This window comes from Marmota monax, unplaced genomic scaffold (genome assembly GCF_021218885.2).
Source record: "Marmota monax isolate L192 unplaced genomic scaffold, Marmota_monax_Labrador192_F-V1.1 WCK01_AAM20220418_F8-fsc00027, whole genome shotgun sequence".
Lineage (NCBI taxonomy): Eukaryota > Metazoa > Chordata > Mammalia > Rodentia > Sciuridae > Marmota > Marmota monax.
In genome coordinates this window covers 3,261,858-3,274,792 of record NW_026694617.1, presented here as the reverse complement: position 1 = coordinate 3,274,792, position 12,935 = coordinate 3,261,858, and the positions used below count along the sequence as shown (strand labels likewise).

At 33.6% G+C, this 12,935-nt stretch overlaps 1 pseudogene; it reads left to right on the top strand.

Moving 5' to 3' along the window:
- The first annotated feature begins 3,297 nt into the window (after nucleotides 1–3,297).
- LOC124077885 (small ubiquitin-related modifier 2-A-like) lies at nucleotides 3,298–3,939 on the top strand (annotated as a pseudogene).
- Nucleotides 3,940–12,935: the final 8,996 nt, after the last annotated feature.

Sequence of the window (12,935 nt, the reverse complement as noted above, 5' to 3'; positions counted from 1 at the left end):
CAAAGTGCTCTCATGGACAACGGAGCCAGCAGGCAAGAGCATATGGGCAATGTAAGCAGAGGAATGAAGAGCCAAGGAATGGATCAAGAAGAAATGCTAGAGTCAAATAAATGTAATAGAAATGAAGAATGCCTTTGTTGGGCTTATTAAGAGAATAGACAGAGATGAGGGAAAGGATCTTGTAACTTGAGGGTATATTAATAGGAACCTTCAAAACTGAAAAGCAAAGAGAACACAGACTGCCAAATATAGAACAGAAGAGCCAAGGAGCTTAAGAGATATGACATGCATCGTGAAAAAAAGAATCATGAGTAAAACCATCCATAATAAGTTGGGGATCTTCTGTAGTAGCATAAAAGCAACAATAATTTGACTAAGCATACTAGTATATATTTATATATCTTATGTGTATATACATTCATGTATACTTATATATAAGTGAAAGGAGTGACAGCAATGATTCAAAACACAGGAGAGAGGAATTAGGATTAATTTTTGTTAAAAGTTATACCATCAGTGAAGTGGCATTTGGTTATTTGCAAGTGACAAATGCACATTACATACTTCAGGTAAATCACTAATTTTTTTTGGCAGAAGAAAGTATAATTCATATGCTAAGAAAAGGAGAGAAATGAAATCATAAAAGATGGTTTACTAAAACCTCAAAAGACAGAGACTAGAAGGCAAAAACAGGAACAAAGAACAAGAAAGAAAATACAGAACAGAAATAAATATGGTAGATTTTTATCCAAGCATGTCAGTATTCATTTTGAACATCAATTAGAGATTTTTAGAGGGGTTCAGAAGACAAGATCCATGTTACCTAAGAAGTTGAATAAAAATAGTCAATAACAATGGGAAAAATAAGGTATCAAAGACTGAACTGTTATGGATTTATTTTGAATTAAAAATTTCCTGCACTATCTTATCTAGATGACTTACAGACAACTATATCAGGCATCATAAATTATGGCCATTTGGACATATATGACTCATTGCCCATGTTTGTAAATAACATTTAATTAGAACACAGTCATACTCATTTATTTACAAATTTCCATGACTGAATTTGTGCTACCATGGCAGAATTGAATAGTTTCAACAGAGAAAATATAAACCAAAAAGTCTAGAACAGTTATTTATAGAAGAATTTTCTTGGTCTCTGTGTTAGTCTGTGTTCCGTTGCTGTAACAATACCACAAAATGAGGAACATATAAGAAAAAGAAATTTATTTCTCACAATTCTGAAAGGTGGGAAGTCCAATATCACAGTACTGGCCTCTGTAGAGGACCTTCATGCTGCATCACAACGTAGGGAAAAGTGTCACATGGCACTAGAGCAGCAATACCCAAGTTCGGATCTCTCTTCCTCTTCTTATAAAGCAACTAATCCTGATGTGGGGATCCCACCCTCATGACTTCCTCTAAGCCTGATTACCTCTTTAAGGTCTCACTTCCAAATACTGTCAGTGTATGAATGAGTAGATTATTTCCAAAATGTAAACTTTGGGGCTACATTAAACCATAGCAGCTTCTGAGCCATATCATCTATAAATCGAAAATGTGGCATTATATATAACAAAAAGTAGAACTAACACATATGTTTAACAGTAGGGGATGTTTATGGGTATACATGAACAATGAAATATGATGTAGTCATTAAAGTGAATTTTCTCAAAACCTATATTATGGATCTACTACTAAGTGAAAAAAGTACAAACTTTATGCCAGTTATTTTCAGTGGAGAGGTGACAGTGAGGCATGTAAGGCGAAAAGTTTTATTAGAGATATTAAGAACATGCTTTGGAGAATGGACAGTCTATTCAATAAGTGGGTTTGGAAAATTGGGAATTCACATGTAGAAGAAATAAATTATACCCCTTTCTGTCACAAATTACAAAAAATAACTCAAAAGACTTAAATGGAACAGCTAAAACTATGAAACTACTAGAAGAACTTATAAGGGGAATGCTTCAGGACATTGGGATGGAAGAAGACTCTTTTGGACATGACCCCCCAAACACAGCAAACAAACACAGACAGACAAATGGAAGTGCATTAAACCCAAAAGCTTCTGCACAAGAAGAGGAACAACCAAGTAAAGAGACAAACTACAGAATAGGAGAAATTGTTTGCAAACTTTACATCTGACAAATGGTTAATATCTAAAATACATAAGGAACTCCAAAAACTAAGTAGCAAAAATATAAACAAAAAAGAAAGAAAAACACTTATCCAATTTAAAAAAAATGGTTAATAGACCTAAATAGAGATTTCTCAAAAGAAGGCATACAAATGACCCACAGGTATATAAAAATGCTTAATATCACTAATCATAAGGGAAATGCAGTTCAAAACTTTAGTGAATTACCACTTTGCTCCATTAAGAATGGCTTTTATCAAAATGATACAAGGTACCAAGTGCCTGTGAGGTTGTGGAGAAAAGGGAATTCTTGTACATTGTGATGGTAATGTGAATTATATTATATTATTATAGCACTGCGAAAAAAACAGTATGCAAGTTCAAGTCCCACAAACATTTAAAAATAAACTACCCTTTGATTCAGAAATTCCACTACTGAGTATTTATCTGAAGAAAATAAAATCAATATCTTGAGGAGACATCTGCTCTCCCATGTTTATCAGACACCACTTCATAGACAAGAAATGGAAACAGCTGAAGTTTGTCCATCATCTGATGAATGGATAAAAGAAAATGTGGTACATATACCTAAGGGGATACTATTCAGCCACAATAAGAATGAATTGGAGATCATTAGGTTAAGTGAACTGAGCAAAGTACTGCATGATCTTATTCATGTGGAATCCAAAAAAGTTGATCCCACAGAGTTGGTAGTAGAATGATGGTTGCCAGAGTCTGGAGAGAGTAGGAGGAGGGTGGGAAGGTTGATCAGTGGGTACTAAGTTATAGTTAGTTTGGGTAATAATTTCTGATGTGATGTTGCACTGTAGGGTGACTGTAAAGAACAATAGTGTACATTCCATCTAAAAAAGAAATTATTTTAAATGCCTTCACCTTAAAGTAATGATAATATTTGAGAATATTTTATTTAACTTTATTAAACTTGACACAATTAATAGATGCTGTAATATCACATGATCCCCAATAATCCATGCAGTTAAAATTTTTAATTAAAAAGCATTTTTATTTTGGAACAGTTGTTAGAACAGAATGAAAGAGAGGAAATAGTTTTGCTTGGCTCCAGCTTATCACTTGTTCTCCATTGGTTATAATTTGTCCCATAGGGTAAAATTCCAGCATTTCTAGGTTGCACGATGCAGCCCCGTGTGCTGTATGTAGCTCCAGGGTGCAAGGTCTCACGCCCTATCACTCATTGTTCAAATTTAGAAATGGTGGGCAAAGCCCTAAATTTCAGGGATATATTATATTGGTGGGTTTGAATTGTCACTGGCCAAAGGTAAAACTCTAGAGCTGTCTAAGGGAATCTGAAGTGATGCATAAAATTGGGCTAATTATGGCCTTGTTGTTTCTGAAGCTATAATAATTGTGGTACCAAGATCAGCACAAGACCACCGCTATTGCCACCTTCTACCACTCCTGATGCTGTTTGTATGCTGGTTTGGCGAGGCCCTGTTACCTGTTTAGTGAGTGGACTCCTGTGTTTGCCATCACCAATAAAAAGCTCAAGGAAGGTGTCAAATCTGAGAACAAGGATCATATTAATTTGAAGGTGATGGTGCAGGATAGTTCTGTAGTGCAGTTTAATAATAAGAGGCAAATACTACTTAGTAAACTAATAAAAGCATATTGGAAATGACAGGATTATTTCAATGAAGCAGGTTAAATTCCAATTTGACAGGTAGCTAATCCATGAAACAGACACATTTGCATGGTTGGGGACTGAAGATGAAGCTACAATTGATGTAATCCAGCCCCAGACAGGAGGTGTCTGTTAAAAATTGGAACCTTCTACTTGACTCCAGAAGTCTGTTTTTTTTTTTTTTTTTTTGGGGGGGAGGGGGTTGTTGAGGCTGTTTTTACAGAATACATTCTCAATTAGAAAACTGCAATTTAGTTCTAACCACATCCTAACCACTATAGTATTCCTTTCTGTATACTTTCATTTTTCTCTTTCCCATTCCTTTATTGTACATTAATTAGTTGGTGTTTCTGCACCATTTTATTGCATTAAAGAAAAACTATTGGCTGATGATACATTCTGATTGATATCAGGTGGAAATGGAATGGGGAAAAATAGTGGTTGTGTGAAAATATCTCATTTCTGCAACAGTAGCATGCTCATTTAGTTCTTATCTATGTTTTCTATAAGGTATTGTGCTTTCACTGCTTTAACAACAAAAACAACAAGAAAATACTTTTATGCCCTGTTCGATTGCAGACCTTTAGTGTTTTTAAATTTATTATTGTAGAATCAAAGGCAATTTTATAATTATTTTGTACATAGTTGTTACGTATAGGGCAATCTGACTTTAAGTAGGGCTAAATCACTCTAAAAACTTCTAAATAGTTTTCCCCTTAAGTATCTTGTTTAAATAAAATTTTTTTTTTTTTTTTGGTATTACTAGGGATTGAACTCAGGGACACTTAACCATTGAGCCGCATCCCCTGTTTTGTTTTATTTTGAAGACACGGTCTCACTGAGTTGCTTAGGGCCTCACTAACTTGTTAAGGCTGGCTTTGAATTCGAAATCCTCCTGCCTCAGCCTTACAAGCTGCTGGGATTATATGTGTTAAACTTCTTGTCTCTTTTTTTATTAGCACATGAAAGATCATAAGCAAATTTACCAATTAACATGGAAAATGTATTTAATAATACACCAGCAAACAGAGTCCAACAAAGTATTATAATTATTTCTATGTACTTCTATATACATATATGTATCTGTGTGTGTGTATATATATATATATATATATATATATATATATATATATACCTATGTATGTTTATGTTTATAAGTATAGATATGTTTATATGTATAGATACATTTAACACATACAAAGTTGTGTTTGCATAAAGAAATAATTATTTGTTATTGGAAAGTCTAATAATAAAATTTAATATTTTACTGCACCAAGACAAAAAAAATATATATCATTTCAATAGATGTAAAACATTTTGATCAAATTCATATTCCTTTCTTTGTTTAGGGAAAAAACCCAATAAACCAAAGTAAATAAATAAATAAATAAATAAAAGGAAATCTCAGCAACATAAATATTATCTATAAAAATACATAACAAATCTAATGTTGAAATGTAAAAATCATTCTCTTTAGAATGAGACAAAGTGACACATTATTGCAGTTTCTAGTACTTTTCTACCTTCCTAGTAAAGTATTTTGAGTAAAGAAAAATGCTCACCATCTCTAGCAGTCAGAGAAATGCAAATCAAAACCACCCTAAGATACCATCTCACTCCAGTAAGATTGGCAGCCATTAGGAAGTCAAACAACAATAAGTGCTGGCGAGGATGTGGGGAAAAGGGTACACTTGTACATTGCTGGTGGGACTGCAAATTGGTGCAGCCAATTTGGAAAGCAGTATGGAGATTTCTTGGAAAGCTGGGAATGGAGCCACCATTTGCCCAGCTATTCCCCTTCTCGGTCTATTCCCTAAAGACCTAAAAAGAGCATGCTACAGGGACACTGGTACATCGATGTTCATAGCAGCACAATTCACAGTAGCAAGACTGTGGAACCAACCTAGATGCCCTTCAATAGACGAATGGATAAAAAAAATGTGGCATTTATACACAATGGAGTATTACTCTGCATTAAAAAATGACAAAATCATAGAATTTGCAGGGAAATGGATGGCATTAGAGCAGATTATGCTAAGTGAAGCTAGCCAATCCCTAAAAAACAAATGTCAAATGTCTTCTTTGATATAAGGAGAGTAACTAAGAACACAGTAGGGACGAAGAGCAGGAGAAGAAGATTAACATTAAATAGGGATGAGAGGTGGGAGGGAAAGGGAGAGAGAAGGGAAATTGCATGGAAATGGAAGGAGACCCTCAGGGTTATACAAAAGTACATACAAGAGGAAGTGAGGGGAAAGGGAAAAATAATACAAGGGGGAGAAATGAATGACAGTAGAGGGGGTATAGAGAGAAGAGGGGAGGGGAGGGGAGGGGAGGGAGGATAGTAGAGGATAGGAAAGGCAGCAGAACACAACAGACACTAGTATGGCAATATGTAAATCAATGGATGTGTAACTGATGTGATTCTGCAATCTGTATATGGGGTAAAAATGGGAGTTCATAACCCACTTGAATCAAAGTGTGAAATATGATATATCAAGAAATTTGTAATGTTTTGAACAACCAACAATAAAAAAATTAAAAAAAAGAAATTAAATTTATAAGATTTTGAAGGAAGAAACAAAAGTTTCTTTTTTCTTTAGTTATTTAAAAATGACATATTGGGATAAGTAAATAAAGTTCACCTTTGTCATATGGAACTGTCATTCTCTTCTATGACCTCCCAAAGGCAGGAGGCAAAACCCATGTTTCCAGGTTCTGTTGTAGCTAGGAAACATCATATGACTTGTAAGCAGACCAATGTGAAAAAGAATCCCATCTGAAATGAATTATTAGGAAACATATTTTTAGGGAGTGTTCCTTTATGCTCATGATGGTAGTGGCAGAGGTACCAAAACCACATAAATTTTGCCAAAATTAATTTACAAATTCAGTGCATTTCCAATTAAAATACACAGAGAGTTTATTAAATTTGATAAATAATCTCCAAATTGTATTCAGAGCCAAGTTCTAATTTTGAAGATGAATAACAAGGTAAAGGAATTATTAGGTTTATAATACAATTATTAAAACACAGGTGTAGAAAAATAAGACCAATGAAATGGAATAGAGAATTGTAGAATATACCTATGTGAAACACTAGCAAAGCAATACAGAAAGGATGGATTATTCAATAAATGATGTTTTATAGAAATTGGTTTATTTTTCTGTGGAACAAGTATCCATTGGTTTATTATGTTGTAACATGTAAAAAATTAAAATCCAGGTAGAATAAATATGCAGAAAATAATATCAAACACTTATTAGTTGCTCATTATGTGCTGGGTATCATGATAATCATTTTACATATGCCAATTCATTTAAAATTCATAACAACCCTGAGAGATATGCCATTAATATCATCCTCCTTTCATAGGTCAAGAGATGGAAGCAAAAAATATTCACCGTATCTCAGGCTAAGAAGAGCTTACTATGATTTGACTCAGGTAGGCTACCTCTTGAGTCGGTTTTAAATTACTGTACTGAATTGCCTCCTTTTTGTGCTGAAAGTAGGGACCTTTCTTAAAACAAGATCCAAAAAGTGCAAGCCCCAAACTGATAATTGGATCCCATTAAAATTAAGAACTTCTGTTTATCCTTGGAGAATAAAGATGGTGAAAACACAAGCAGGAGAAAATACATAAGGAGTTCCCAGCTGGATGTGGTGGTGCATGCCTGTAACCCCAGTGACTTGGGAGGCTGAGACAGGAGGATCACCAGTGGGAGGCTTGCTTAGCAATTTAGCCAGACCCTGCCTCAAATTTTTTTTAAAAAAATAAGAAAAAAAAAAAAGAATTCCTAGGATCCATTAAAAAAAGACCAAAAACCAAACTGAAATATTGGAAGTGACAGAAAGTCATTTCACAAAAGAGGAAACTTGAATGGCCAATAAAATTTTACATATATTCAGTTACTATTATTCAAAGAAATGAAAATGCAAATTTTTTAAATGACAAGGTTTCATATTCATAAGACTGCCAAAAATTAAATATCTGTCTTTCCTAGAAATTCGCCAAAATCTGAAGCACTCTCGTATTTGTTGTTAAGAGTATAATTGTTACAATCATTTTGGAAAGTGTTTTGGCAATAATTAGGAAAGTTGAAGCTATTCAAACTTTGTGACCTAATAATTGCACTCTGGTCTCTGCTATTAGAAGATATCTATCATGTTTTTGTTTGTAAAAAAAAAAATTAAAGAAGGGGAAAGAAACATAATTGCAACTCCCAATGGGGGGAAAAATTGAAAATGGCAGTGTCTGCTACCACTGGATATTAGTATTATTTCAAAACACTCTGGAACTATTGAAGGGGATTCAAAAAAGGAGAAATGACAATAAGGAAGATTATATATTTGAATAGAGCTTTAATCTCAGCAAAGGTTTTGCTTTGGGGAGGTTGGGGTTATTTCTAAATGATACATACGTTGCCATGGCTCAGAGGTTTGCAGTTGAAATTAGGATCATCAGGTCAGCAATTCATATGTCACATGGACCGGGAGTAGCATGAATGTACTTGGCACTTTAGAAGAGAGTAAAAGTGGAGCTGGAAATGGAAATTTATCGAAGGCAAACCATATTTTTTCTTTTTCCATTCTGCTTAGACTTTTCTCAGTCACAGAGCTTTCTGGATAGGGAGAAGTTTTAGATAATGTAATCCAACCACTTCACTGACAGATAAGGAAACTGAAATTCAGGAAATGTCAGGAATTATCCAAATTTGCAGTTAGGCAATGGTAGAGCCACAACTGTACTCCAGGCTGGCTAAATCCAGCTCAAAGCACTTTTTATTGAACTAAACTTCAATTTGGTTTAGGCTATGAGTCATAAAAATATGCAGTCAACCGCAAACCCAGAGCATAAAAGGACTCAGAGAAGCCTTAAATGAAATTGAATTGTTTACTTCCTGATAATTATTTATAGTAGATGTTTATTTGATTTCTTTAAAAACTTATTTTCATGAATATACCCTTACTCTGTTAATGCAGGAAGTGGTTATAGACAATGGGATGACCAGATAATGGTAGGTGACCCACACTGGAGAGACAAACCAAAACCATGACTGTACAGTTTGAAATAAATGTAACATACACTGGTATTCATCAGATGCAGAGGCCATTACACCAGGTCGTCTTAGAGGGCATCATTCTTTTGAGCAATAACAACTTTAACCAAGAGACGATATGTTGAAAGAAATTTTAAAAACTAACTATATGTGTGTATATACTTATTTATTTTTTTGTTCTTGGATATGCAAATGATATTTTAAAAATACCTGAAAAAAGAGAGGTAGAACCTGATAGCAAAATAGCTGTTTTGACACTGATAACAACTATGACTTTATCCTGAGGAAAAAGCTCAAGGGTGTTGCAAAGACCTCTAAACTAGTAGGTCAAAGGAACCAACAGGGGAAATGTTAAATTGCTTTGCTCTCAACTGCCCTAAATTACTATTCACTGCACCCCACAAGAGAAAACATCTATTAATAGTTTTTTCCCATTATTTTCAAAATAGCCTAAATATATTTTGGGCTGTCTTTGTCAAGTAACGTTAAGTTATTTATTGGGTGTGTATTAGACATTGAGAAAATGCTTTAACTCGGTAAAGTTTAATGATCACACAACAATCTCAATTGTTTTAGACTGTAAAATGTTCTAAAGATTATACCCAAATGGTAATATTAATAATTTAGAAAATATCTAGTTTAGTCATTTAGTGTTCAAATAATGGAAAGTCTTTAATGTCCCTCAAATAAATCCTCATTAACGTTAAAACTCTTATTTCTCTCTTTCGTAGCTGCATGTTTATTTAGGCAGACATATAGCTACAAATTCACCTAAGTCAATAGATGGGTTGCAGCACCAAATACCAAATGTTACTAGAGTTGCTTAAATCTTGGTAAGTAAAAATGATCCTTAAAAAATGATCCTTCAGGCAGTACAGGTAATTTGTGTGGGACAACCTGATGGGTGAGTCTCAACTTTTATTTTCATAAGCTGGAAAATTCTGTTCTGATATTGATGATAATCAAGGAAGGACAGTTGAGAATCAATAGTGTTATAACATGAAACACAGAGGTTACATTTGTTAATTAAATTATTCAACTATTTAATTTTCTTTTAGTGTATATGCACATTAACAATAAAATGATAGTTAATATGGGGAAGTGAAAAGGAAACTGGAAAGACCAAACCATCAACTAATTCTCTGAAAAATAAAAAATATGACCAAGGGTTGCGAGTATAGTCATTTATCATGTCAGCTCATTCTCATAGTTATATTCGTGAGACAGAATGTTAAGGTCACCATTTGATATAGAAGAAATTGGAAACCACCAGTGAGAGCAAATGTTCAGGAGGTCAGTGCACATTAGATTTAAAGGTCTTTAACAACTGTGTGCAGATCCCATGTAGAAAGTGATGTGATAGCATCTCTTGTGAGGTTACATTAGAAAAAGTCAACCCCAGAAGCAAAAAAGTATGTAGTGGTATTTCAGAAATTGTAATTCAGTTCATATGTAAGAGATCCATTGTGGTATTAGGTACATTTTTTTTTTGCAGTGTTCCTCCTGCTTATTTGTTTTTAAGGGTTTAAGAGGACATGCACTCTTTCTTTCTGGCTCAGCTAATCTCTTGCATGCTACTGAATCTAACTTCATAAATTTCCAAAGCAGCATTATTTCAGAAATGGGTAAATGTTCTGGGTGGGTTATCTGGAGGAGAAACCCTGTTTCTGTGATATATTTGATTTAGATTGGAAACTATATGCTTGAATGTTTTTGTAACAGAGTTTAGGTATGTACCTTATAAATTAGAACCTTCATGGCTTTAATGAGATTTTACTTTGGCAATTTAGATTATTTACCTGGAATATTTTGAAGTTTATCATTCATAACATAGGGAGTTTTAATATAATTCATTTTAGCAATTCCCTAATGCATATTTACTAGAGCTGAGGATCTGAGTAGGGACTCCTGAGATATAAACAAGGATGAGAAAACAGTTGCTTCTTTCAGGGCGCTACCCCTCTTCAAGTCAGGGAGATGAGATAATACAGAAATGCATGCAATGTCAAATTATGACAATTGTCTTTCTAATAACAATTTATGTCTTTTATTATTTTCTAGTAATTTTTTTGGTATTAACTAAGTGCTGTGATCAAATTAAACATGTAGCCAAACATAATTATCGATATATTTCACTATGACATATCATGTAGGAAAAATTCAAAATACTAGATTATTTAAGAACTTCTTATATTTTGTTCTAGAATTGTTTTGTTCTTATGCATAAACAGTCCTCCTGTACCTACCTTAGGAATGCATGAAATAGCATACAAAATTAATAAAGCCACATCATAATACCCAACCCTCAAGATGATTGATAAATTGCCCACCTGTTTGCTTAATTGCTCTCCCTTCACTCATAGAGACAGCAACAACTTTGATATAAACAACATTTAAAATAACAGTGTGTGATCAACATTATAATTTAAAAATTATGACTTATAACACATAAACTAAAATTGTTTTAGTTTCATTTGTTTGAGCCATTGGTAGTAAGGAGTAGTAAAAGGAAGCCAGAGAAGATTGTTAACATACTCAAAATTAAATTATAATACTTTGAACCATAAAATAACTATGATTATTTTATTTTCACAGAATTAGTGGTATAAAAAATTTCCTTGTAAATAAAGTTAATAATCTTGCAATACAATACAAGACATTAAGGCAAAGGACTCTATCTTAATGAATTTGCTAATAAAGCCAATTCCAGAAGCAACATATTGAATTATCAATATATCTATATATTGATCTAGAAATTTGAAGATCTAGAGATTCAAAGGTATTTAAAAAGGAGATATTCCAGGTGAGGGACATACCATAAGTTCATAGCCGGATGCAGAATCTAGTTTGGTTCCTGGATGCTTTAAACATTTAGCAAGAGCAGAAGGAAATCGATTTTTATAAACAAAGTAACTCATAGGGAAAGACATGATTCTACATATCTATACGTAATTATTAAAATGGATAATAAAGGTCTGAATCTTACTACTTAATCCTTCCTACATCTTACTTAGTCAGATCTGATTCTCCTAGATGGGTAGAATGGCTTCCTGTATCACATCAGGGGTTTAGACAAAGGAAGCACTTCAAGAGGGTTTTTGTATATTTGGTGTTCCGTGTGTTCCACACTGTCTGGAAAATTTCATGCTCCTGGATTTATAGTTTGGGGAGGCATTGAAAGTCATGAGTCCTGTTCTTATAATTTCATTAGATCACATACAATTTCAAAATTATTATTCATTCTCAAATTCCCAGAGTTGAATTTCCAGTTTGAGTAGCTGCCTCATACTACATTTTCAAGGAGGTAGCTCAGAGTTCAGGAATCACATTTTAATTTTTATTAAATATCTACTTCACCACAGTTCTAATCTCATTTTTTCTGAGCCTAAGGGACTCTATTGATTTGCTAGTATGTCCTACTTCAAATTGATTTTAGAAACAGAGTAATTTGTTACATTTTTAGAAACTAGGTGAATCTGGAGATTTGGGCCACAGAAGAATAACGCAAATGACTTATCAAAGTGAAACCAAGAGACAGTGAAAGGGACACCCATCAAATAACAAATTAAAATCACTCTTCTTTTTAACTCTTGTCTCAACATTCTCTCCTATAGTAAAATTATAGTATAATTTCTTTTTCTTTTCCTTAATGGAAACGTGAAAATTTGAGATTTTTTACTTTCCATGTAGGATGTAAAGTCTAATACCTGGGAGTCTTACTATGGAGTTGGCTTTGGGATTGGTGATACAGGACTGACATATAGATGAACCTTTTACCTTAAAATCAGTTCCTTAAAACACATCAGAAAAGAAATACCTTCAGAGAGTTTCAGACAAACTATTGGTTTCTATTTTTTGACAGAGTTTTCAGTATTTTTTAAATTAAACTTATTTTTTTGCTGGTACATAAAAATAAGTATTACCATTGCATATCTTAATAGGATACTGTATAATGTTTTGATACACATCTGTATCTGGGCTCTGCTTCAAAGGAAAGCCTTCAGAATTGCAAAGGCTTATGAGATGGCTGTGGGCAGCTAAGACACCCACGTGTCTCCTGAGCTGTTGGAG